Source organism: Aquarana catesbeiana, linkage group LG04, assembly GCF_042186555.1.
Source record: "Aquarana catesbeiana isolate 2022-GZ linkage group LG04, ASM4218655v1, whole genome shotgun sequence".
NCBI lineage: Eukaryota > Metazoa > Chordata > Amphibia > Anura > Ranidae > Aquarana > Aquarana catesbeiana.
The window spans coordinates 172813332-172837770 of record NC_133327.1 but is presented as its reverse complement, the minus strand read 5'-3'; the positions used below and the strand labels follow the sequence as shown (position 1 = coordinate 172837770).

The following is a 24439-nucleotide window of genomic DNA, read 5'->3' as shown; positions in this document are numbered from 1 at the left end:
TTCCTCTTCCCCCTCTTCCCCTACTCCCTTCTCCTTCCTCCTCTCTCCCCCCACTCCCTTCTCCTTCCTCCTCTCTCCCCCCCACTCCCCTCTCCTTCCTCCTCTCTCCCCCCACTCCTTCCTCCTCTCTCCCCCCACTCCTCTCTCCTTCCTCCTCTCCCCCCCTTCTCCTTCCTCCTCTCCCCCCCCCCCACTCCCCTCTCCTTCCTCCTCTCCCCCCCTTCTCCTTCCTCCTCACCCCCCCTTCTCCTTCCTCCTCACCCCCCCTTCTCCTTCCTCCTCACCCCCCCTTCTCCTTCCTGCTCCTCCCCCCTTCTCCTTCCTGCTCCTCCCCCCTTCTCCTTCCTCTCCCCCCCCCCTTTCTCCTTCCTCCCCCTTCCTTCTCCTTCCTCTTCCCCCCCATCTCCTTCCTCCTCCCCCCCTTCGCCTTCCTCTTTCCTCTTCCCCCACTTCCCCTACTCCCTTCTCCTTCCTCCTCTCTCCCCCCACTCCCTTCTCCTTCCTCCTCTCTCCCCCCACTCCCTTCTCCTTCCTCCTCTCTCCCCCCACTCCCCTCTCCTTCCTCCTCTCCCCCCCTTCTCCTTCCTGATGACATCAGTAACAGTGGTGAGGAAAAGGATGACATCAGTAACAGTGGTGAGGAAAAGGATGACATCAATAACAGTGGTGAGGAAAAGGATGACATCAATAACAGTGGTGAGGAAAAGGATGACATCAATAACAGTGGTGAGGAAAAGGATGACATCAATAACAGTGGTGGTGGTGGGGATAGGAATGACATCAGTGGTGGGGATAAGGATGACATTAGTGGTGGGGATAGGGATGACATCAGTGGCAGTGGTGGGGATAGGAATGACATCAGTGGCAGTGATGAGGATAGGGATGACATCAGTGGTGGTGGAGGGGATAGGCATGACATCAGTGGCAGTAGATTCGGAGGACCCAGGAACATCAAAGCCCAGGGGTGAGGTGTTGGAGTCTCGCAGAGGAGAGCTTGCAGATGGCAACCTGGGAAAGGTGAGGAGACTTCACTGCTTGTGTCATGCTGCCCCTGCTTCCGGGTTTTAGCTGGGGACACGCTGCCATGGAAACAAAGGCATGTGAAGTACGTGTTCGTTCTAGATAGCAGCTGGTTTGTGCACCTCTTCACCAAGCACACCCACATGAAACTTTTGAACTGAGAAAGAACCGTTAGAGGCTGATTCTGGACTCTTCAAAAGACTATTCTGCAAAAACTAAAGGATTGGGGAAAGAAAAAAATGCAATGCAGGTATGAGGGTAACCTGTACTACCTATTTTTGCATTCCCATACTTCTCCTTTAAGCATTCCCTAACTCCTACTATCCAAAACTAAAAAAAATAAAATGCACTTTAATAAAAGTTAATTTCCAGGAAGAATGTTGATCCCCTATCTGACATGGCACACTCTATGCAGTGACAGGGGGTCTCCCGCATCTAATATGTGAGCAAAATTGAGGGCCCTGGCTGAAATACTCTACTTTAGCTACACATTTTAGAGTTGAAAAAGGGACTACGTTTTTACTGCTGTCCTCGACCTTAAAGATTTTACTTTACTTTGCCCATTAAAGCTTTTGTTATCCCAACATTTCATTTTCCTGATATGTGCCTGTTGTACCATGTATTTGTATGACAAAGTATCCTGTCCTCTTTGTATTGCTTCTTGTGTGAGAGAAATCCCTGGTGTCCCTGCCAGTCCCTCTACTTTCCTATTAGAAAGTGACCACACTAAGCAAGAACACTGTCATGGTCAGTTCTTTAGCTGTGCTGGGAACTCAGGCTGCTCTCCTCCAATGATCAGACCTGTCCTGACACATCTCCCCTGCACAGCCATTCACTGGGAAACTCAGTGCACTGTTGCTTCTCCTCCCCCCAGCTCTTATGCAGCTGAGAACAGAGGATATGTGATCACTTATAAAAAAAAAAAAAAAAAAAAAAAAAAAAAAAGGGAGAAAGGGTATTTATAATATGTTTTTTTATATCTATACAAAAATGTGTTGCCTATTTTAAACTGAATGGGTTGTTTTACAAGCGGATTGTTTACAATCACTTTAAGAAGGCACCTCTATATATGGCCTTGCTTTTTGTCTTGACTATTTGGCAAGAGCATATTGAACTACTGTACCGAGTTCCAAACCGCACGGGAGTCAAAGAAGACACAGGAAGTGATCCAGGACGGCACAGGGAAAAAGGTTTATCCCATATACCATATGGTGGTCGAAAAGCAAATTGGGCAGTTGTGTTTGCATGCACAACATGGTGTCAGTGCCCAGTAACCACCTTCTGATGGGTTCATTCTTTCACTTTGAACATGGCCCTAAGTACAGCCTCCGGGATAGGTAATTATTCAGCCTTGTTATGCTTATAAGATGAAAAATCTTCGAAAGAAACATAGCGTAGCTGCCAATGTAAGCAACATAAATAACTGCAGTGTGTCCTTGTCAACATTTTTTTTTTATTTAGATCCAGTAATTGTATTTGAAAGAGCAAAAATTCAACTCGAACATAATGAGATGAAATTACAGAGTGTGGTGTGCGCAGCAATAAAGTATTAATAGTGGCAGGCGTGCTTGAAATTCATCCAACTATTCAGCATTCCCTGTCCTAAAATGTCATTTAGAAACATGAAACATTTCAGCTAAGAAAATACAAAGAGAAAAGCCCAGTCCCCAGTCACCAGCATGTATATTTCCTGTCCAGGATTAGTTACTTGTACATGGGCTTGATTGGCCAGGATAAGGAGACTTCTGTAGAATATTAAAGCGGACCTTCAGGATTGAATTTCCACTTTAACTGTTGCTTAATGAAGACTTCTTCAGGTTTACTGTGGGAACGGCTTCCAAACATCTATGTGACCATGTCCAATACCCCACTGCTGTGCCCCGAGTTATTATTTTTCTTACACAATTTGACCAAATTTGATCCATATTTGACCCAACCCCCCCCCCCCCCCCCCCCCCCCCCCGTTTCCCTCCTTAAGGCCTGATTCACCTATGCAAGTTGCAGTTTGCATATTCCAGGTGCATTTTGCATTTTTTAATACACGCTTTTGATCCATTGAAGTCTATGGAACCAAAAACCAGTAAAAAGTCCCTTGCCCTTTCCGTAAAATGCACAGATGTGAACTACATCCATAGGAAACCATGCTAAATGGACTGCAAAACTAAAAATGTACAAAAAAACGTATAGGTGTGAACCAGGCCTTAGAGCAGGGGTAGGCAACCTGGGGCCCTCCAGCTGTTGCAGAACTACAAGTCCCATCATGCATCTGTAATTGTAACTGCCAGCCTTGCAATGCCTCATGGGAAATGTAATTCCACAACTAGGGCCCTAGGTTGCCTACCCCTGCCTTGGAGTATAGCCCAGAATGATTTTTTTTTTTGTCTTTTACCTTGTTCCTGAAGGAAGGCACAGCTGTGATATCGTCAAGCTTTTAAAATTAATTCAGGGGCAGCTGCTGGGAGCTCAGTTCCTATGGACATTGGCACACCCCAGAATTGCACACAGTGAGCAGGCTACTGGCCATAAAGACATCATTATGGTTTTGCAGGGAAAGTAATCGACACCGTACACACGGTCGGATTTTCCAACGGAAAATATGTGATAGGATCTTGTCGGAAATTCCGACCGTGTGTAGGCTCCATCACACATTTTCCATCGGATTTTCCGACACACAAAGTTTGAGAGCAGGATATAAAATTTTCCAACAACAAAATCCGTTGTTGGAAATTCTGATCGTGTGTACACAAATCCGACGGACAAAGTGCCACGCATGCTCAGAATAAATAAAGAGATGAAAGCTATTGGCCACTGCCTCGTTTATAGTCCCGACCTACGTGTTTTACGTCACCGCGTTTAGAACGATCGGATTTTCCGACAACTTTGTGTGACCGTGTGTATGCAAGACAAGTTTGAGCCAACATCCGTCGGAAAAAATCCTAGGATTTTGTTGTCGGAATGTCCAAACAAAGTCCGACCGCGTGTACGGGGCAATAGAGGGATGGTAGATTGGAGCGGAGTTCTGTAGTTCAGCAAGCAGACCTGACAAAGCTGCTTGAAATTTTAATGCAGATATGGCACAGTGTTGTCAGCCGAAATGGGAAATTAGAAGCACACTGGCTTTCTGGCAGATCAACAGGTATTTTCTCCACTTGCAGTCCTATTTAAAAGGACAAAACATAGGGAATTGTGCATACTTTTTCATACAAGTACTGTATATGGTACATCAGGCACATATATATCAGGAATATGAAATGTTGGGTTTACATATTCTCTACGTTTTGATCAGACCTACTGAAAACATCCCAACTCCCTTGCAGGCTAGGTTAAATCAGTAATATGTGGTTGTACCTTGCATTGCCCCATCTGGCATGTTTAGGTAGCAGTGGACTTACAGTATCTCACAAAAGTGAGTACACCCCTCACATTTTTGTAAATATTTTATTATATCTTTTCATGTGGCAACACTGAAGAAATGACACTTTGCTACAATGTAAAGTAGTGAGTGTACAGCTTGTGTAACAGTGTAAATTTGTTGCCCCCTCAAAATAACCCAACAGACAGCCATTAATGTCTAAACCGCTGGCAACAAAAGTGAGTATACCCCTAAGTGAAAATGTCCAAATTGGGCCCAAAGTCTCAATATTTTGTGTGGCCACCATTATTTTTCAGCACTGCCTTAACTCTTAAGCATTGAGTTCACCAGAACTTCACGGGCTGCCACTGGAGTCCTCTTCCACTCCTCCAGGACGACATCACGGAGCTGGTGGATGTTAGAGACCTTGCGCCCCTCCACCTTCTGTTTGAGGATGCTCCACAGATGCTCAATAGGGTTTAGGTCTGGAGACATGCTTGGTCAGTCCATCACCTTTACCCTCAGCTTCTTTAGCAAAGCAGTGGTCGTCTTGGAGGTGTGTTTGGGGTCGTTATGTTGGAATACTGCCCTGTAGCCCAGTCTCCGAAGGGAGGTGATCATGCTCTGCTTCAGTATATCACAGCACATGTTGGCATTCATGGTTCCCTCAATGAACTGTATCTCCCCAGTCCTGGCAGCACTCATGCAGCTCCAAACCATGACACTTCCACCACCATGCTTGACTGTAGGCAAGACACACTTGTCTTTGTACTCCTCACCTGGTTTCTGCCACACACACTTAACACCATCTGAACCAAATACGTGTATCTTGGTCTTATCAGACTACAGGACATGGTTCCAGTAATCCATATCCTTAGTCTGCTTGTCTTCATACTGTTTGTGGACTTTCTTGTGCATCATCTTTAGAAGAGGCTTCCTTCTGGGACGACAGCCATGCAGACCAATTTGATGCAGTGTGCAGCATATGGTCTGAGCACTGACAAGCTGACCCCCCACCCCTTCAACCCCTGCAGCAATGCTGGCAGCACTCATAAGTCTATTTCCAAAAGACAACCTCTGGATATGACGCTGAGCACATGCATTCAACTTCTTTGGTCGACCATGGAGAGGCCTGTTCTGCGTGGAACCTGTCCTGTTAAACCACTGTATGGTCTTGGCCACTGTGCTGCAGCTCAATTTCCAGGTCTTGGCAATCTTCCTATAGCCTAGGCCATCTTTATGTAGAGCAACAATTCTTTTTTTCAGATCCTCAGAGAGTTCTTTTCCATGAGGTGCCATGTTCAACTTCCAGTGACCAGTATGAGAGAGTGAGAACGGAACGGTAACACCAAATTTAACAAACCTGAGACCTTGTAACACTAACGAGTCACAGGACACTGGGGAGGGAAAATGACTAATTGGGCCCAATTTGGACATTTTCACTTAGGAGTGTACTCACTTTTGTTGCCAGCGGTTTAGACATTAGAGACTGTGTGTCAAGTTATTTTTAGGGGACACCAATTTTTCACTGTTACACAAGCTGTACACTCACTAGTTTATACTGTAGAAAAAGTGTCACTTCTTCAGTGTTGTCACATGAAAAATATTTAATATAATATTAAATATTAATATTAAGTAATAATATTTAAGCTAATAATGTAATATATTTGTTAAACAGTGTGTGGCTAGACCACAATTTATTTGACAAATGTATTTGTTTACTTTTTGTGAATTGATTTTTAGACAGGTCTATGCGGTATTTGCCAAACGTTTTTTATTTTTGCAGCAAATCCCATAAATGCCTGTAGTGAATGGACATTTTCCATGTCACACGCAATATTTGGATGCAGGACCCAAATATTGCATGAACTATCCTTTAGTGAATTAAGCCCTCAGTTACTAATGGGTTTATTTTATGCTCTTTGCATCAAATATCCCCATCAGCCTGACAATCACTTACTACAAGTGGGGAAAAAATAGCAATGCTTTCATTTAAAATAATATTCAATATTCAATATGCTTGGCAATCTGGGATCTCTTGACACTTGTGGTGGTTGTGGTGGTTTTTTATGCTTCATTCACTTCAGATAAAAGCTCTCACACATACCTGCCCTAGGATACTATGGTTTTTCCAAGGCATTGTCTCAAATTTGTGGCCATAGAGTGCTGAAAAACGCTATGCAAGTCTAGATGTGGCCTTTACTCAGATGTTAAAGGGGGTTTAATATTTTTCTGCTGAATGTGCAAATTACTTTACTTTACCATTTGACTCCCATGTATAACCAAATTCTCCACCCTCCCTGGCCATAACCAAGCAACCAAAGGTTGGTTACTTAAAAAGCCCTACACACTTTTTTACAAAACAAGGATTATATTCCAAATCACAATTATATTTCTTGTACAACTAAAAAAAAACTGCAATCTAAATAAAATTGAGGAGATAAAATCCTGCAGCAGATCCTTCAGTTTCAAGAGGGATGGTAGTCTCATTAAACACTATAAAGAAATGCATCTGGCCTTTGGGTTGGCAGTTGTCAGCAGGCACAGTTTTTAGTATAATGTAGCTGTTCTTAAAAGAAACTTGTAATGAGATAAAGATATTAAAATAGTAGGCTACCTCTAGATCTTATACTTTTTAGTATGCAAAGTTCTGACTTAATTAGCTACATGCTAGTTCTGGATCAGTGGCTCAGAAAGCTCTTAAAGTGCAATTAAAACCAGTTTTGTATAGAATGGTGAAGGTTTAGAATTCCTGTTTTTACAGCTAACCAGTACTCCGTTTAAGCCCAACTCCAGGCAAATAAAACATTATCCCTTACAGTGGGGCTGTGCCCACACTGCAAGGCTTAAGGTGGATGTAAACCCACTGTCATCCTTTCTAAGCTACTGCCTTAGTGGTTATCTATAAGGATATACATGCCTCCTGCATGTATCTTTACCTGTCAAATGTCTCCCCTCTGTCTGTTATTAGACCCGAAAAACTGCATATTCTGTGGGTGGGTCTGTTGTCCGGAGCTCGGTGGGTGGAGTTATGTCAATAGACTCCCCACCCACCTCTACACTCCCCTTGTCAACATGCATTTTCTCCTGTGTATTTCTTACACTGAACTTCTGCTATGATCACCAACATCCAGTCAAAACTCAGAAACCACTCCTGAGAGAGCTGGAGAAGAAAGGAGGAGGGGATCTGAAGTAAATCACCTGTCACTCACAACAAGGGGAAGAAACTGACTCCTATTTCTCTGTCTGTCTGTTTTTATCTCACTGAAAAAAAACATAAGAGGACTGCTCAGAGCTGGATTAATTCTTCGTGGCAAGACTGGGCACAGGTGACATGAAATCCTATACTGCACAAGGTGCAAGCCTTAATTAAAACATTTTTGTTTTCCAGTTTACATCCACTTTAATTGCTCATTTATGTCTAGAGAAACAATAAAATGAGATGTATTTACCTGATCTTTCACTCCTTCCCACAGCTAGAACGATGTACAAAGTGTCTGCAACCCCACACTCCACTGATAAAGAGTTCTGACGTCATCAAGACCTTACGGGGGAGCAAAAGATAAAGTAAAACTGTTTATCCTCTCCCCTAGACAAAACGAGCTAACAACCTGTGCAGTGTGGAAGCAGTACTACTACAAAAGGATAATTTTTTATTTGCCTGGGAGTTGGGCTTTTTAAGTGATTGTAAAGGGTAAAATTATTATTTTTTTTTAATTGCCCTGCGATCAAGGCCTACTGGGTGGACATTGGGGCTCAGATAGTAGAGATCCTGGAAAAAACAAGGATGGACAGTGGCGCTAGATTGAGCGATAGGATAGAAGATATATGGCAACTGGAATAACCGGGATACACACATGTGTGTGGACATTCACAAATGAATATTAAATCATGTAGTCCATATAGTCCGTAATGTTGTTTCAACAGCACCTGGAGGTAGCACCCTTAGAGCGAAGCAATGGACTCTGTAAGTAGAATAGAAGCAGAGGGGTGCCAGACTGAGTGCAGTATTAATTGTAGGTTGAATGATAAAAACCAAGTAGTAACTCACAAATTAGATGAATAAAATCAGCATGGGTGATGAAATTGACAGTCCTGGCGACTCTAGAAATCGTCCTGATAGCCGTGGCAGCCTGGGGCACAGATGGTGTTGCAATGGATCGAAAGACAACCAAGGACCAGGAAGCAGCTGATCACTGCCGTGACCACCGTGAACCGCATGATGGCGCCGGGCCAGACATGACATCCCAGGAACAAGATCATCAGCATTCACACTTAGAGGGGGCGGTAATGCATTTCGAAGCAACTGCTTCTTCTTCAGACCTCGATTGGCCGACATGTCTAACAGTCTTATAATCAAGGAAGAATAAGAGAGAAAGAATGTGATAGGCTGGTAGACCCATCAATCAAGTTAGCTTTTTGATTGATGGGTCTACCAGCCTATTACATCTTGCAGTTCACGCTGGTAAGGGCTGTGATCAGCTGCTTCCTGTTTCTTGGTCTTTGGTTGTCTTTGGTTCCATTGCAACACCATCTGTGCCCCAGGCTGCCACGGCTATCAGGACGATTTCTAGAGTCTCCAGGACTGACAATTTCATTATCCATGCTGATTTTATTCCTCTAATTTGTGAGTTACTACTTGTTTATACCATTAAACCTACAATTAATACTGAACTAAGCCCCTCTGTTTCTATTTTACTTACAGCGGAGATCCTGGAGACTAATCTCCCCCTCTCCCTGCTACACTTCCTGCTCCAAGTCCCTGCCCTTCCACTTAGCCACTAGAAACGAAGCGCTCTTCCCCATCTCCTTATCGCAGCCAAATGCCTCATTCCAATTCATTGGAAGAGTGCACATGTTCCTAGCCATGAGGGCTGGATCAGGAAGGTATCTGAGATAATAAAAGCTAAAGAGTGGATTGCAACCTGCAAGGGCACGCAAGATCGCTTTGACACAATAAGGGCCACCTGGGGGCATTATACCTCTAGGTTGAATACGGTTTCATCTAGCTTAGAGCTTTGTAAAGTTCTGATCTATGTAACCTTTGATCTATGTAACCTTTGAGTCGCCCTGCTACAAAAACTAGTAGTCCCTTGAATGTCTGTTTACTTCTTTCTTGTAATAAAATATCATAAAGATTACATCAAAAGGTTTAAAAAAAAAACAAACACCTTATGCTTACGGGTTTTGCACAGAGCAGCCCCGATCGTCCTCTTCTAGGGTCCCCCTCTGATGCCCCTGGCTCCTCCTCTTCTCGGTGTGCCACCATAGAAAACCGCTTCCCATTGTGCCACACCTGCAGGCTAGTTCCCAAGCTGTGCTGCTTGTGTCCATAGACACAGACAGACAACTTAGGTCAGCCCTGCCCCCTCACCACAGGATTTGATTGACAGCAGCAGGAGCCAATTGCTCCCTCTGCTATCAACGTACCTTGTGAGGAGAGAAAAAGAGACAGAGCAGAGAGCCGCTGCTCTTGTGCACAGCACTGGATCAAGAATGGGCTCAGGCAAGTATAAGGGTAGCAAAAGAATACGTTAGGATAAACAAAAGCCTTGAAAACCACTTTAAACCCCCGCCTTAGAGTCATAGTGACAATGGTCTCCAATAGGGACTCGGGTAGGCATTTTTATTTCTGTGTTGCTGTTCAATGTTGCTCACTTCCTGTCTGATGAATCCTTTGCCACTGTGACAACGAGTGAAGAAACATCTCTCTAACAGAGCCCCTATTAGTAGTAAAAACCTGACAGTTATCCTAGCCCTTCTCCACTCTATCTAACTAAAAACAAGGGGGAAAAAAAATAAACTTTTGGCTGGCTATACACTATTTTGAACAGTGAATATATTTGCAGCTGGCTTTAGTAATATAAATATATATATTACAATATAATATCATTTGCATGATATGGAAATCTGTTGATTAAAATAATTGCATTCTCTCCCAAGAGTATGCCAAGCCAGTATAAAGAATGAAAGACACCGATTCCTAGTTCAGATAGTTACATAAAAGAGTCCCACAGGCCCAATGTGCTTTGTGCTGCCAGCCCACAACCTCTTGACACAAAAGTGAAAGGCAGCTAACTGGAAACTCCTAGAACTATGCATTTTTAATAAGACAAGTGGAAAGCTTCAGTAAGATTGAATTTAATGATGGGTAAATACAAAACCCTTTCGAAAAAGAAGTTTTCATCTCAAGGCACATAATTATGAATCTTCACACTGAGCGTAAATCCACACCACTCAGTTTGTAAAGGGTATATTGATTTAAAGGTAAATTCAGGGTGAATAAAATAAACAAATTAAAAATATACTGAAAAGATGTATTGTTTTTACTCAGGGAATGGCCATTTTCTTAGCATAGAACACAAAAGGTTCTGCATGATCCAAACAACTTCTTAATTTTTAATCAAAATAATTTTTCAAAGTAGAATTTTGAAACAATTGCATTTTAATGTATTTTTTCATACAAACCAACCAAGAAAAGAAAGTGGAACTATTCCAGTACCCTAAAATCAATCAATAGTTTAATGACATATGTTTTAAGGCAATAAGCTTATGTCATTCTAAAATGCATTTAAAAGTTTAAAGTGACTATCTGTCCAAAAAAAAATAAAATAAATGCCAATGCATATCACTGTGTAAATAACTATACAACCAATACAGGGCCAGCTATCAGCTGATCAAATATATTGGAGACAAATGCTTTTTTATTCCTCAAACAATCATATTTCCAGGGACTGCAATTCTTTCTTTGTCTTATCTAGTTCATGACCATCAGTTACGTCTTCAGGAGACTGCGGGACACGATTGTATGTGTATATCACATATCACTTGGCCTGCAACCTCATAGAAAACCAACAACTCTATAGTGGTGAACATTCAAGAACATATGACAACCCACTTCCTTGAGGAGAAGCCACAAAGAATACGAGGACCAAGACCCTGCACTCTTTCCATAGTAAACCACAAGTATAATCACAGACAGTTGGCATTAATAAGCAGATTATGAATTAGGATAACCTCTTTTTTAAACTCCCCTGTCAAATAATTTTCTGTGATCTGAACGGCAAAAAAATATTTATAGGTAATTCCTATTCAGTAACAGTTCAACTTTATGGAAAAAAATAATAAATGCACATATTTTTGCAGAAAAAAAACAAATATGTGCATGTATTCTACTTTCCATGCCTAGAAAGCATTGCATCCACAATCAGTAGGAGGGAGGAAGAGGAAGAGGAAGAGGAAGAGGAAGAGGAAGGAAGAGGAAGAGGAAGGAAGAGGAAGGAAGAGGAAGGAGGAGGAGGACTACCACCTGTTGTCATAGGGGCAGGGGGATTGAGGGGAGAGGTGGCAGGAGCTGGAACATGTTTTTCCCTAAACACGGATAAAACGTGTAACATGTTCCAAAGGTGAATTTAGCCTTTAGAGGTGTCCAACCTTTTGACCTTCCTGGGTCACATTGGACAAAGAGGAATTGTCTTGGGTCACAGCACACATAAAATACAATAAGGATAGCTAATGAGCAGAAAAAGTCAGGCAGATCTCAAGTTGACAAAACACTGATATAGATAATGTACCTATCTGAGTATCAAAACTTAATTTTTGTAATATTTTTTATTATAAAAGAGGACAACATAAAACTAGTGCAATATTTGACATTAGTTATGATAAACTATCACATCAATATCTGGTTTGTTGAACGTAGTAGCAATTTTTAATGAATTCTCAAGGTGCTCATCAGATATTTTGATTCTAATTGTGCACTTCATCCTTGAAAATAGTTGCTCACAAATATAGGTGCTTCTGAAAACCGATGACATCTATAAGGCTTTGGGAAAATAAAGTTTATAAAAGAAGTCCAGTATAGAGACACTGTCAATTTTTGTTCGGCCACATGTGTTTGCTATGCATTAAAAAAAAAAAAAATCTAAATTTTTAAGTTTACGATTGGGTGTTGAGCCACATTTATAGCCAATTTACATCTGTGCGATGCATTTTAGGCATTCTTTATGCACCACACTTAAAAGGCACATAAAAGACACACACACACACATGGGCCCAAACAAGAGGCCTAAGCAGCTGCTAAATTCATTATTACCAAATATAAAAACTTGACAGAAGATGAAATAAATACTGACCCAGCTGTCCACAATATGCTGTTTCTGTTCATAGGTCACTTCATTAGAAAATGCTCTTGAACTTTGGATTTACTGACGTTTACAAATTATACTCTGGAATTTAGGTGTGTAGGAGCAAAGCACTCTTTTGAAATAATGTCTAAAAAGTGATGCAAGTGGAACGTGGAACAGCTTATTGTCTTTCATACAAACAGCCACAGCAATTTGCTTATGACAGTTTAGATAATTTCCAAAGATAGTCACAGAATTACAAGCAATGCTGTTTAGGAACAATAGACTTTTATTTCAGCAGAAAATAAATCTCCTACAGATAACCAAGAAAACAGGGAATGTTGGTCATGCACCTCCTAATCGAAAAAAAAAATGGCAAATTTTGTGGGCATAAAAGATCTAAGACCTGCCAATGTCCTTCATACAGACAAACTGCCAGTACCAGCTGTAGCCAAGTAGTACTGAATTTAAAACGTGTATACCTGCATATGTGTATATATTACTTACACAATCAGTATATACACTCTCTGTATTTATTTATTTTATTGAAACATTTGTGGTAAAATGGTGAATAGCAGTCACAGCTTACAGTGTTAAATAAAGCTACTCCTCCATTAGGACATCTGATTAGTGTGCTGCCCTGATGATGTTAGTCCCAAAGTGTCTCAGATGATGCTGTGAAACAGTATTTATTTTTTACACGTATTTATACAGCGTGTCAATTTACGCACCGCTTTACATATATATTGTACATTCACATCAGTCCCTGTCCTCAAGGAGCTTACAATCTAAGGTCCCTAACTCAAATTCATACATACACATACTACAGCTAATTTAGACAGGAGCCAATTAACCTACCAGCATGTCTTTGGACTGTAGTAGGAAACCAGAATACCCAGAGGAAACCCACACAGGTACAGGGAGGACATGCAAACTCCAGGCAGGTAGAGCCTTGGTTGGGATTCAAACCACTGACCCTAGTGCTGCTAGGCAGGAGTGCTAACCACTTAGCCACTGTGTTGCAGCGATTATGAAAACGGTCAGACCATCTTTGTGTAAGGCAGTGGTAGAGATGCTCCTTACAGTGGTAGTCAATGGAGAAAGGCTACTTTATTATAGCGGCCGGTAAAAAGATGCTCCCTAACATTGGTGAACATTGGGAGGTAAAGTATTCTTTACATTGGTGGGCAGTAGGAAAAATGCCCCCTACATTGGTAGGAGGACCTCCCTACATTGATGGTTAGAGGGAAAGGAGCAACCTTTCATTGCTGGTCAGTGGGGCGGAAGAATGCTTATTACATTGTGAAGGAATGTGAAGTAGATAATAATAATAGTAATCTGAAAATGTCTATTTTCTTATGTGCATACATATTTTTCTCCTTACTCATTATATAAGTATACAGGTTTGCTCTGTTCCTATATTTTCTCAAGATGGCGGGTACCCCCTACATCCCACACATCAGAAGAACGCGGAACTGAAGATAAAACCAAAGATCAGCCAGACCTCGTTATGAAGATTCTCCATTTTCTTTTTCTATCTTAACCAATGAGATGTACCTATTAGACTAACATAGCAATGACGTATTTGTGTGTATAAAACATTAGCACCGCCTTGAATAAATTAGAAGTGTAAAAAGTAACGGTGCTGAGCGTGTCTCAGAGTGTTTACTTTTATATGCATGCATATCAACACTTTTCAAATTAGAGACAGCAGCAGATAACCTTGGGCTCGATTGGAGCTCTTAATCATTTCCTTAACAGATGGTGCCGAAACCCGGGACCTCAGGCTACAGTCGAAGTTATACCGCGACAAGCATTCGGGCGTTAACTGATTGATGAGAGTGGGGTTTGCGCAGCCCTAACAGTACCGGTGAGTTTGATTTATATTCTTACCACTGTACGACTCTCTTATCTTTCGGTTGACGGCTGGATTCTGTCGGTATGCTGAGACTGTCTTAGAGGCAGGTATTTCCTCGCCTGAGGTTGTTTAACGAACCTGTCAATGGGTTTCTGCTGACTGTATTTGTTCACTGTCTGCCATTCTTTGGGCTACGAAACTCAGCAGTCTAAAAGTGCTACATGTGTGAATGTGTGTTCTCATTTCCAGACGAGCTGTCGGCTTCTGGAATGAGATGGGTTATTGTGGCAGTCGGTTATAGGACGGTTACTCAAGGATTTGTCGGATCTTTAAAAGGAAATCTCAGTTGCTGGCGTTGCAGTCTGAAAGCATTACAGATGTGTCACCCCCAGATGTGCTGTTGGCCTCTGGGAGGTAACTGTAATGACGGCCTTTAACTGGATTGTGAAGGGGGTGATGTCTGCCCCTGGGGTTATCTTAGCCTGCTGAAATTTTGCAGTTCGAAGAGTGGCAGGTGTAATGTCCTGTCGTGAGTGTATTTGTGATTTACTGTTTGCTACGTTGCTCCCTATTACCCCTGATGTGTTTGTTCTTGTTCTGAGATTAACCGTACATTAGTCTTATGTGCCCCCACCGAAGGAATTTGTTGATAAGAACACTGAGAAAAAATATTAACCCCTTGGTTGAGAGAGAGAAAAGAAAGTGATATTGTAAAGGAGGAGAGAAGAAGATGTTGAAATAGTTAACAAAGTTGAAAGAAGTGGCGAAAGTTATGTTGCTGAAGAAACAGGGAGAAAAATCCTGTGTGATAAAGAAAATTGGATAAAGGAAGTTAAGAAAGATGGCGATTGTATTATGTATGTGTATCACAGAGCTGATGATATGTTGGAACTTGAAACAAAGGAGGGGAGGGACAGCACTGCCCTCCGTCTAACAACCACTCCTTTCTCACCACCCAAGCACAACCCACTGTGACAACTCAGCCCGGCGGCCATCTTAGTGCACCCATGCCTTCACTTTCTACCCAGTCCAGTGCACTTCCTGCCGGTGGCCATCTTGGTACACCCAGTAAGCTTAAACAGCCTGTACCCAGCCCTCCCTGTTTTAAACCAAGATGGTTCATACCACACACCTGTCTTCCCCAATATGGGAGCATCACATTCCCAGGCCGGATATGTTAATGATGAAGAAGCGTCTGAGTGGGAAGCCCAACAACAGGCAGCAAGGCCACCCACTGATTTAACCCCCAATCCGGCTCCGGACTCACAGTTCCGAGAGGATCTCAAACACATGCTGGCAACCGTAAAGAACAGTGCCCCTTGCCAGCCCCTGCTCCAACAACAGTCTCGGTTACCAGAAGGGGCACCAGTGATGTATGTCGCTTTTACTCTATCACAAGCAGCGGCCTTAGTGACAAGTCTGCCTGACCCAGAGAAGCAGCCAATTCCCTTCTACCACAGGATAGTGCAGATACAAGAAACTTACTCAGCTGCCTGGAGAGACTTGATCAGCCTATGCCAAATCAAAGCAGGATATGTCTTTTGGCCAGTCATGCAGACGGCCTTCAATGATGTCAGCCTGACAAGTGCCACTTCCTACACCTCAGGCGTGGAGTTCTGTGCACAACTCCACGACTGGGCAAAGGAGAAGTTGACGGATCAGAAGACCACAATCCAAGATATTACCCAAGATAAAGGGGAGTCTGTGAAGAAGTATCATGCTAGACTCATAAAGGCACACACACACACACACATGTTATCAACTGCTTTTGTTTCAGGGCTCAGAGAGGATATCAGAAAAGGCCTGATGGTGGCCCGCCCTGAATAGCATTCAATGAAAATGTCTGATTTATTGTTGGTGACCAGAGGTATAGAAAATCAAAAAGGTAAAAAACCAACGCCCCTCATGGTAACCCATGACGAAGATCCCGCCTACACTAGTCCACCACCACTGCCCAATACCAGGGAAAGGATCACCTGTTACAACTGTGGGAAACGGGGTCACTTCAGAAAAGAATGCAGAGCCCCAAGATGTCCCAGACGAAAAACCTACCACTTTCCTCATTGACAGGGGTGCAGCCAAAAGTGTGCTGAGGGCGGTGAACCTGCCTAATAGTTCTTTCCTTTCCACTATTGATGTTTCCTGCGTAGGAATGGATGGGGTGCCCCGCTCCAGTCCACTTCCTGATTTGCTTGCCAGATTTGTGGTGTCCTCTACATGTCCCTTGAATCTACTAGGAGCTGATGTGTTGTCCAGACTACAGGCCTCAATCAGGACACGCCTGAAGGGGGGATGAAGTTACATACTCCCCTATCTTTAGAAGACTCATCTGCCTTGTGTTCTCTGCCTCTCCTGATGACACTTAATGAAGAAAAAACTTCAAGTTCAATACTGCAGGAAGTACTTGACAGAATCCCTGCGTGCCTATGGTCCACAGGACCGGAAGACAACGGTCACTTAAAGGTGCCACCAGTTTCAGTCAAGCTAAAAGAGGGCGCATCATTGCCCCGGAAACCACAATAACCCCAAGAAGAGAACCCCTAAAGGAGAACCAGGTACCTGCTGTGGATGCCTTTTGACTGCAAAATACCTCACAGAGGTGGACCTTACAAACGTTTTCTTCAGTGTCCACCCTCACCCCTCCTGCTGGTACCTTTTTGCATTCATCCACGGAAAGAAACGGAAACATACCTAAACAGTTGTGCCACAAGGGATACAGAACTTTCCAAGCCAGTCTGCAAAAACTATGGCTATCATCCTTGACACATGACAAGAGGAACAGCCGGAAGTGATTCTCTTCCAACATGTTGATGACCTTCTCCTTTGTGCAGCTGACTTACCCCCTGTTGAAGTCACCTCAGAAAGCCTGTTGTGCTATCTTGCCAACCAGGGCTGCAGAGCCTCAAAGCCCAAATTGCAGTGGTGCTCAACACCTGTCATTTTCCTTGGACTAATTTCCGAGTGCAGAGCATGGATTCCAGAAGCCTTCCTACTGATGCTCTGCAATCAGACCCTTCCAGATGTCTCCTGAAGAAATATCTAAAGTTTGAAGCCTTTAAGTGCGCCACCCCCGGCGCTAGGGCTCCCAGCCTACGGCAAAACGCTCAAGTTCTTTGTATCCGAACGTCTGGGACATGCTGCAGGTGTACTCACCCAATCACACGGCATCAGCCTACGCCCTGTAGGATATTATTCCTGTCGACTGGATGTGGTAGCAAGAGGAGGCCTATTGTGTCTGTGAGCTGGCTTTGCTACACAAGCCTTGCTTGACAAAACTTTGAACTTGGTCCTCGGACACTGCCTCGTTCTGCTTGCTCCCCATGACGTTGTTGCCATACTCAACCAAGATCCAGCCGAAACACTAGTCTACTACCAGACACTTGAGACTCCTGTGTTCCCTCCTACTGGACAGCATTACTCTATTAAGTTGTCAAACACTGAACCCTACCACCCTTCTTCCACTTCTCGAGGGGGGAAAGGAGGAGGAGGAGTAGAGTCTTGACTTGTTACCCCATGACCACACAGGACACGCGGTCACCACTGAAAACACTGTTCTACAAGCTGAAGCCTTACCACTGGTGATGTCTGCACAGGAGGCAGAGCTGTAAGCACTTACTACAGCATATAAATGGGCAGAGGGAAAAAGAGCCAACATTCATATGGACTCAAGATATGCTTTCAGCATTGCCCATGATTATGGTGTTATCTAGGACAGAGGATTCCTGATGGCTGCAGGAACACTTGTGAAAACTTGATTGATGCCTTGCTTCTCCCAACCCAAGTGACTATTCTGAGTAAAGCACACGACAAAATGAACTCAAAGGAAGCTTAAGGCAATCATCGAGCCAATACAGCTGCCAAACAGACAGCTGGTGGTCCACGGGAAGTGGACAGCAGGGTGGTAGAAGAAGACCACCCCGTGCTTACCTTACAGACTTTCCCAGTGGACAGAGTTTATCTAAAAGAACTACAGGAAACAACAAGTGCGGATAAGAAGGAAAGCTGGAAACGGAGAGGAGCAACTCTCAGAAATGGACTATTCGAGTGCAACAAGAAGCCTGGTCTACCCAGGAGTATGTACCCAGCCGTGGTGCAATGGGCACATGGAGCTGCCCACTTGACAAAGACTTTTATGAACTCTCTTATCAACAAGTGTTGCACAAAGAGTTACTCCACTGACCGACAGCTTCTGCAGATCATGCATTATCTGCACCAAATGTAACCCAGGATGCACAGAAGAAGCACAGAAGAAGCACCTGGCAAAAGCCCTATACCCCATTCCAGAGGATGCAAATTGATCATTCTCAAGTGCCAAGAAGTGGCAGATTCGAATACGCCCTAGTGGAAGTGGTCATGACTGCCAGGACCACAGCTAAGAAACTACTGAGTGAGATAGTATGTAGATTTGGGGTCCCAGAGTTGATATTGAGAGATCAGGGACCAGCCCTAACAACAACTCTTACTAAAGAGATTTGGGCAGCACTGGGGGTTCAGTTGGCACTACACATCCCATACCACCCTCAAAGTAGCGGGAAGGTAGAAAGGATGAATGGGACACTAAAAACAGGATGTTAAAGATGGCCCAAGAGACTAACATAAGTTGGCCCATTGCCCTGTTCAGTGTCAGACACACCCCCGGGGGAAACATGCCCTATACCCTTATGAAATTTTGTTTGGTTCAGCTCCCAGACTTGGTTGTTACTTTCCACAACAGTTACAGTTACAGTCTGATGTGTTGACTAATTATGTAACCACTTTATCACGAGAATTAACCTGAATGCACGTCCAGGTGTTTTCTTCCATTCCAGATCCTGAATTAGATACAGGAACACACCAACTACTGTCTGGAGATCCTTGAGCCAAGTTATGATGGTCCATTCCAAGTTTTGCTGACCACAGCTACCTCAGTCAAGTTGGCCAGGAAGAACACCTGAATGCACGCTTATCACTGCAGGAGAGCGTGTTTTCGGGTGCTGCATATCCTTTTTCTGTTTGATCTAGGGGGGAGGGGCCCAGGAGGTGGCCATCACAAAAATGATAACATAATTACGTTTTGGTGTAACTCTTCAGGTACACATGTGACCACCTTTACCTTAGATTACGGTGACATAGTACCTTGTCCGTTTGACCCTTCATGGTGATGCCATTGGTACAGTGATATCCCTGACGGTAAGGACATATATGTATGCCACACAGACAGTTACTGGGGACAGAGTTGTGGTTTCTGTGGGGGCCAGTGGGTTGGAACCCAGGGCCAGACTGGGCGACCACAGAGTGCATTAGACAAAAAAGATGAAAATAGAAAGCCCCCATATCCTAACCAAAGATACCCCTGATACATACACTGACCCAGCACACAGTCAGAGGAGGAAGCGAGCAGCTCTCTCCGGAAGCTTTGATCCTCATGTATACATACATGTCATAAGGGTTACAAGGGGGGTCCCTGATAAATTTAAAGCCAGGGATCAGGTAAAAGCTGGTTTTGAGTCTTTGATCCCCATAACAACTGTCAGCAAGAATGTAGATTGGATTAACTACATGTCATGGTTATGCAATAGAGTTTGTCGATCAGCATACCTGTCTCCATGTGTTCATCTCTAGAGACCAGCTGACCCTCACCTGATTGCTTTTGTAACCTCTCCTATAAGCATGGCCCCACCCCAGGCCCTATCAGGGAACCCTATATTAACCTGTGCACTGCAAGCCAGCAGTGCTGATCAACCACTGTGTGTTAGCCTCTGTGTGTACTTGCTATGTTTCCTACATCTGATTTCTGTTACCGACTTTGGCCTGTTCCCGACCATCCCTGTTTGCCTGTGACCCTGATGTTCCAGCCTGCTGCCTCCTTCCTCTTCTCCTGTAGTCTACCGTGAGCGTGAGCTGTGAGACCCTGGGGGCCGCGACCTGGAGCCAGACTGCAGCGCAGTCCATCCTTACCATTAAAGGCTCTGGTGAACACCTGCTGGCTCTTAGACTCCGCGCCCTGGGGAATCTATGCTCTAGCTCCCAGTGGGATCTGTGTCAGTGATCCAGTAGACCTGCTTCCTGAACCTCCCAGGGTACAATCCGCAGCAGTCAGCCATAGGGTCCACTACCTTGCGGTGCACTCCTGATCACCCAGCCTCTAGGTGACCTGACACTACACATATTATAACCAACAGAGATTTGTAAATTACACTAAAGATGCCCTCCAGGGAATTGCTGACCAGTTAGCCCCCACTTCCTACATGACATTCCAGGACCGGATGGCCTTAGACATGGTGCTAGCTGGGAAAGGAGGTGTTTTGTAAAATCATAGGAAAAAACGGGAACCTGTTGTACATACATTCCTGATAATATTGGCCCAAATGGTAAGGTTACTCTAGCTATAAAGAAATTAGAAGATCTGTCACTGGAGTTGAAGAAGAACTCAGGTATCACAGACCCATGGGACCAATATTTTAGCTGGATGAGTGGGTGGCAGAAGGTGCTCGCCCAGATACGGGTAAGGGTATTAATAATCCTGGTTCTTTTAGCCCTGATTGTATGCTGTATTCTACCTTTTGTAAAAAGTTAATGAGCAAGGCTGTAGACAATAGCACACCTACATTTCTCCACCAAGAAGAAGAGGACCTCCTTATGATGGAAGATGACAAACCCTTCACTCCTCTACAGTCACTGCCTGTCCAAAATCTCACAATCCTATAGGGTTATAGGGATAGATAGCGCCTGACTGCACCTCTCCAGCTGTATCGAGGAGGGAAGTGAACAGTTGCTGCCCAATTCTATATACAGCCTAAAAGAGTTGCTGAGGAGAAGGGCCAGGCCAAAGTGGGACCTTTAGTATTAGGGACAGAAAAGAGAAAATAGTCATTTTAGGGGGGATTGTGAAGGAATGTGATGTAGATAATAATAATAGTAATCTGAAAATGTCTATTTTCTTATGTGCATACATATTTTTCTCCTTACTCATTATATAAGTATACAGGTTTGCTCTGTTCCTATATTTTCTCAAGATGGCGGGTACCCCCTACATCCCACACATCAGAAGAACGCGGAACTGAAGATAAAACCAAAGATCAGCCAGACCTCGTTATGAAGATTCTCCATTTTCTTTTTCTATCTTAACCAATGAGATGTACCTATTAGACTAACATAGCAATGATGTATTTGTGTGTATAAAACATTAGCACCGCCTTGAATAAATTAGAAGTGTAAAAAGTAACGGTGCTGAGCGTGTCTCAGAGTGTTTACTTTTATATGCATGCATATCAACACTTTTCAAATTAGAGACAGCAGCAGATAACCTTGGGCTCGATTGGAGCTCTTAATCATTTCCTTAACAACATTGGTAATCAATTCATGGTGGGGGGGAGGGGGGTGCCACCAAGGTCCATAGTAGAAAGAATGCCTTGTACAATGATGATCTGTGTGAAGAATGCCACTTACATTGGTGGTCAAGTTGGAAAAAAAAGACTATGTTAAGCTGTCCATAGACAGTTCGATTCTTGGCCGGTTCAGCAGGGACAGGCCGAGATTCAAACCATATATGGGCAGGTTGATTGTACCCCGGTTGGGCCTGTGGGACTTTTCATGCTAGCAATAATCACAGTGGGGTTGATTTTCTAGAACTTGAGAGTGCAAAATCTGGTGCAGTTTATGGTAGCCAATCAGCTTCTAACTTCAACTTGTTCAATTAAACTTTGACAAAAAAACATGGAAGCCAATTGGTTTCTATGCAAAATCTGCACCAGATTTTGCACTTTCTAGTTTTAGTAAATCAACCAATGTGTTCTCCTGACTAGGACTGCTCCCCCCACCGGGAGAACACAACAGCTCTGAGGGAGGGATTCCAGCAGTTTTCTTTCCTACAACTCTATGGCTGGCTTTACATTGAGGGTCGGAGGAAAAATACACATTACATTGATGTTTATTGGGAAGAATTCCTCCTGTCAGCTAAAGGATCAATATTGTAAATGCTTGCTTACTTTATACAAGAGGGAAGAGGCTCCAATGGTTCCAGCCTGGCTATACCAAGTGGCATTGACTTTCAAACTATGCAGGCACCATAAGGTGTGTAATCAACCATAGCTCAAGGAATGCCTAAGCAATCACTGGAGAACTCAAGTCCTTAAAAAAAAAAAAAACAAAAAAAAAAAAAAACACAGATGAACCTGTGGGTAATAATCCTCAGTTTATTGATATATTCACTTGGCCCTTCATAAATACCAAGGGCTGACTAGCAGGCATAGTTAGTAGCGCCAGGATGCCCCTAATTCTGTAACAGGAGATAGAAGTATCTGCACAGCAAATTTTCTATCTCCTGTAAGCCACATAGCTTTGTTTATCTAGACTGACCTGAATGGCAACCTGCAAAAATGCATCTGGTGTGAAAGAGTCCTGATTGATAAACTATTTCATCTCCATCTGTTACATCCTGCCAACTAGACACTTTACGCTATTTATCAGGACAGCAAAAGTGATTGAAGAGATGGATGAGGGATTATTATTTTAGACACACAAGTCTTCCATTTCTCTGCAATTGTTTTATCTCTTGTGCAGCTAGTCAAATACATTTATTGGATCCATCACCCAAAAGGGTAAAAACAAAAAAGGCAAAGATGTAATCCAAGAAGAGCTCCGCCAGGGGTTTGGGTGTTTTGAAATTAAATGCCTATGAGAAGTTTCTACAAATGTGTTGATGTTGTCCACATATGGTTTGATCTGTCATAAATAAGCTAAAGCCTTGATGATGGTTTCAACTAAAAGATCACAATAATCGTGAAAATGTTGTAAAAGTAGTTCCTCCAGTCTGAAAAATGTTTTGACACAAAGGTTTACAGCTAGGGAGGCAGATTTCAGTTCTGATTATGGTTTTTCAAGGTTTATGCAGTGGAAAGATTGAACACCTTGCCCGAATGTGTATGTTTCTACTGAAACAATAGTCTGTTCTTGTATTAAGCCGAGTACACACTATGAGCAATCTGAAGAAAAATTCCATACGAGGCACGATCGTTTGATTTTCGTATAGTGTGTACACAACTTTCAACATCCGATTCAGACTTTCCAAAGGAAAATTTCCAAAGGGACAAACTCTTCTCATACGTGAACAGAACCAACGATTTTCATTTAATATGTACTGTTTTCGTACGAGAAAAATCATATACCGTATTTATCGGTGTATAACACTCACTTTTTTCCCCAGAAAATAGGGGCAAATCACGGGTGCGTGTTTTACGCTGATAGTTTACCTCGGAGGGGAATGAGGGCCGCCAGAATTCACAGAGCCATCATCTCTTGTTTACTCGGCTCTCACGTCACACACACACAGTCCCGCCTCTGTCACCGGCATTGGACCAGGGTTCTGTCTATCACAGGAGCTGGTCCAATGCCGATGGTGTAGGCGGGACTGTGTATGTGACTGCCGACTTAGAGCCGAGTAAACAGGAGATGACGGCTCAGTGATTTCCTGCACTGCATTGATGAGAAATGGGCTGCAGGTGGGCACAGATCAGGCTGCAGATGGGCACAGATCAGGCTGCATTGATGCTGCAGATGGGCGCAGATCAGGCTGCAGATGGGCACAGATCAGGCTGCATTGAAGCTGCAGATGGACACAGATCAGGCTGCATTGAAGCTGAAGATGAGCACAGATCAGGCTGCATTGAAGCTGCAGATGGGCACAGATCAGGCTGCATTGAAGCTGCAGATGGGCACAGATCAGGCTGCATTGAAGCTGCAGATGGGCACAGATCAGGCTGCATTGAAGCTGCAGATGGGCACAGATCAGGCTGCATTGAAGCTGCAGATGGGCACAGATCAGGCTGCATTGAAGCTGCAGATGGGCACAGATCAGGCTGCATTGAAGCTGCAGATGGGCACAGATCAGGCTGCATTGAAGCTGCAGATGGGCACAGATCAGGCTGCATTGAAGCTGCAGATGGGCACAGATCAGGCTGCATTGAAGCTGCAGATGGGCACAGATCAGGCTGCATTGACGCTGCAGATGGGCACAGATCAGGCTGCATTGACGCTGCAGATGGGCACAGATCAGGCTGCATTGAAGCTGCAGATGGGCACAGATCAGGCTGCATTGAAGCTGCA

General features: G+C 43.6%; 1 protein-coding gene across 7 annotated transcripts in view; it reads right to left on the bottom strand.

Moving 5' to 3' along the window:
• PXYLP1 (2-phosphoxylose phosphatase 1) overlaps positions 1-24439 on the bottom strand; it is a 164509-nt gene that overhangs the window by 118938 nt on the left and 21132 nt on the right. For 3 of the 7 annotated variants that reach the window (XM_073625937.1, XM_073625938.1, XM_073625932.1), the window contains exon 2: positions 7825-7916. The exons of the other annotated variants lie outside the window; for them this stretch is intronic. The gene's annotated coding sequence lies outside the window, so the exon portion shown is untranslated. The remainder of the gene's footprint in view (positions 1-7824; positions 7917-24439) is intronic. 7 annotated transcript variants of the gene reach the window in all.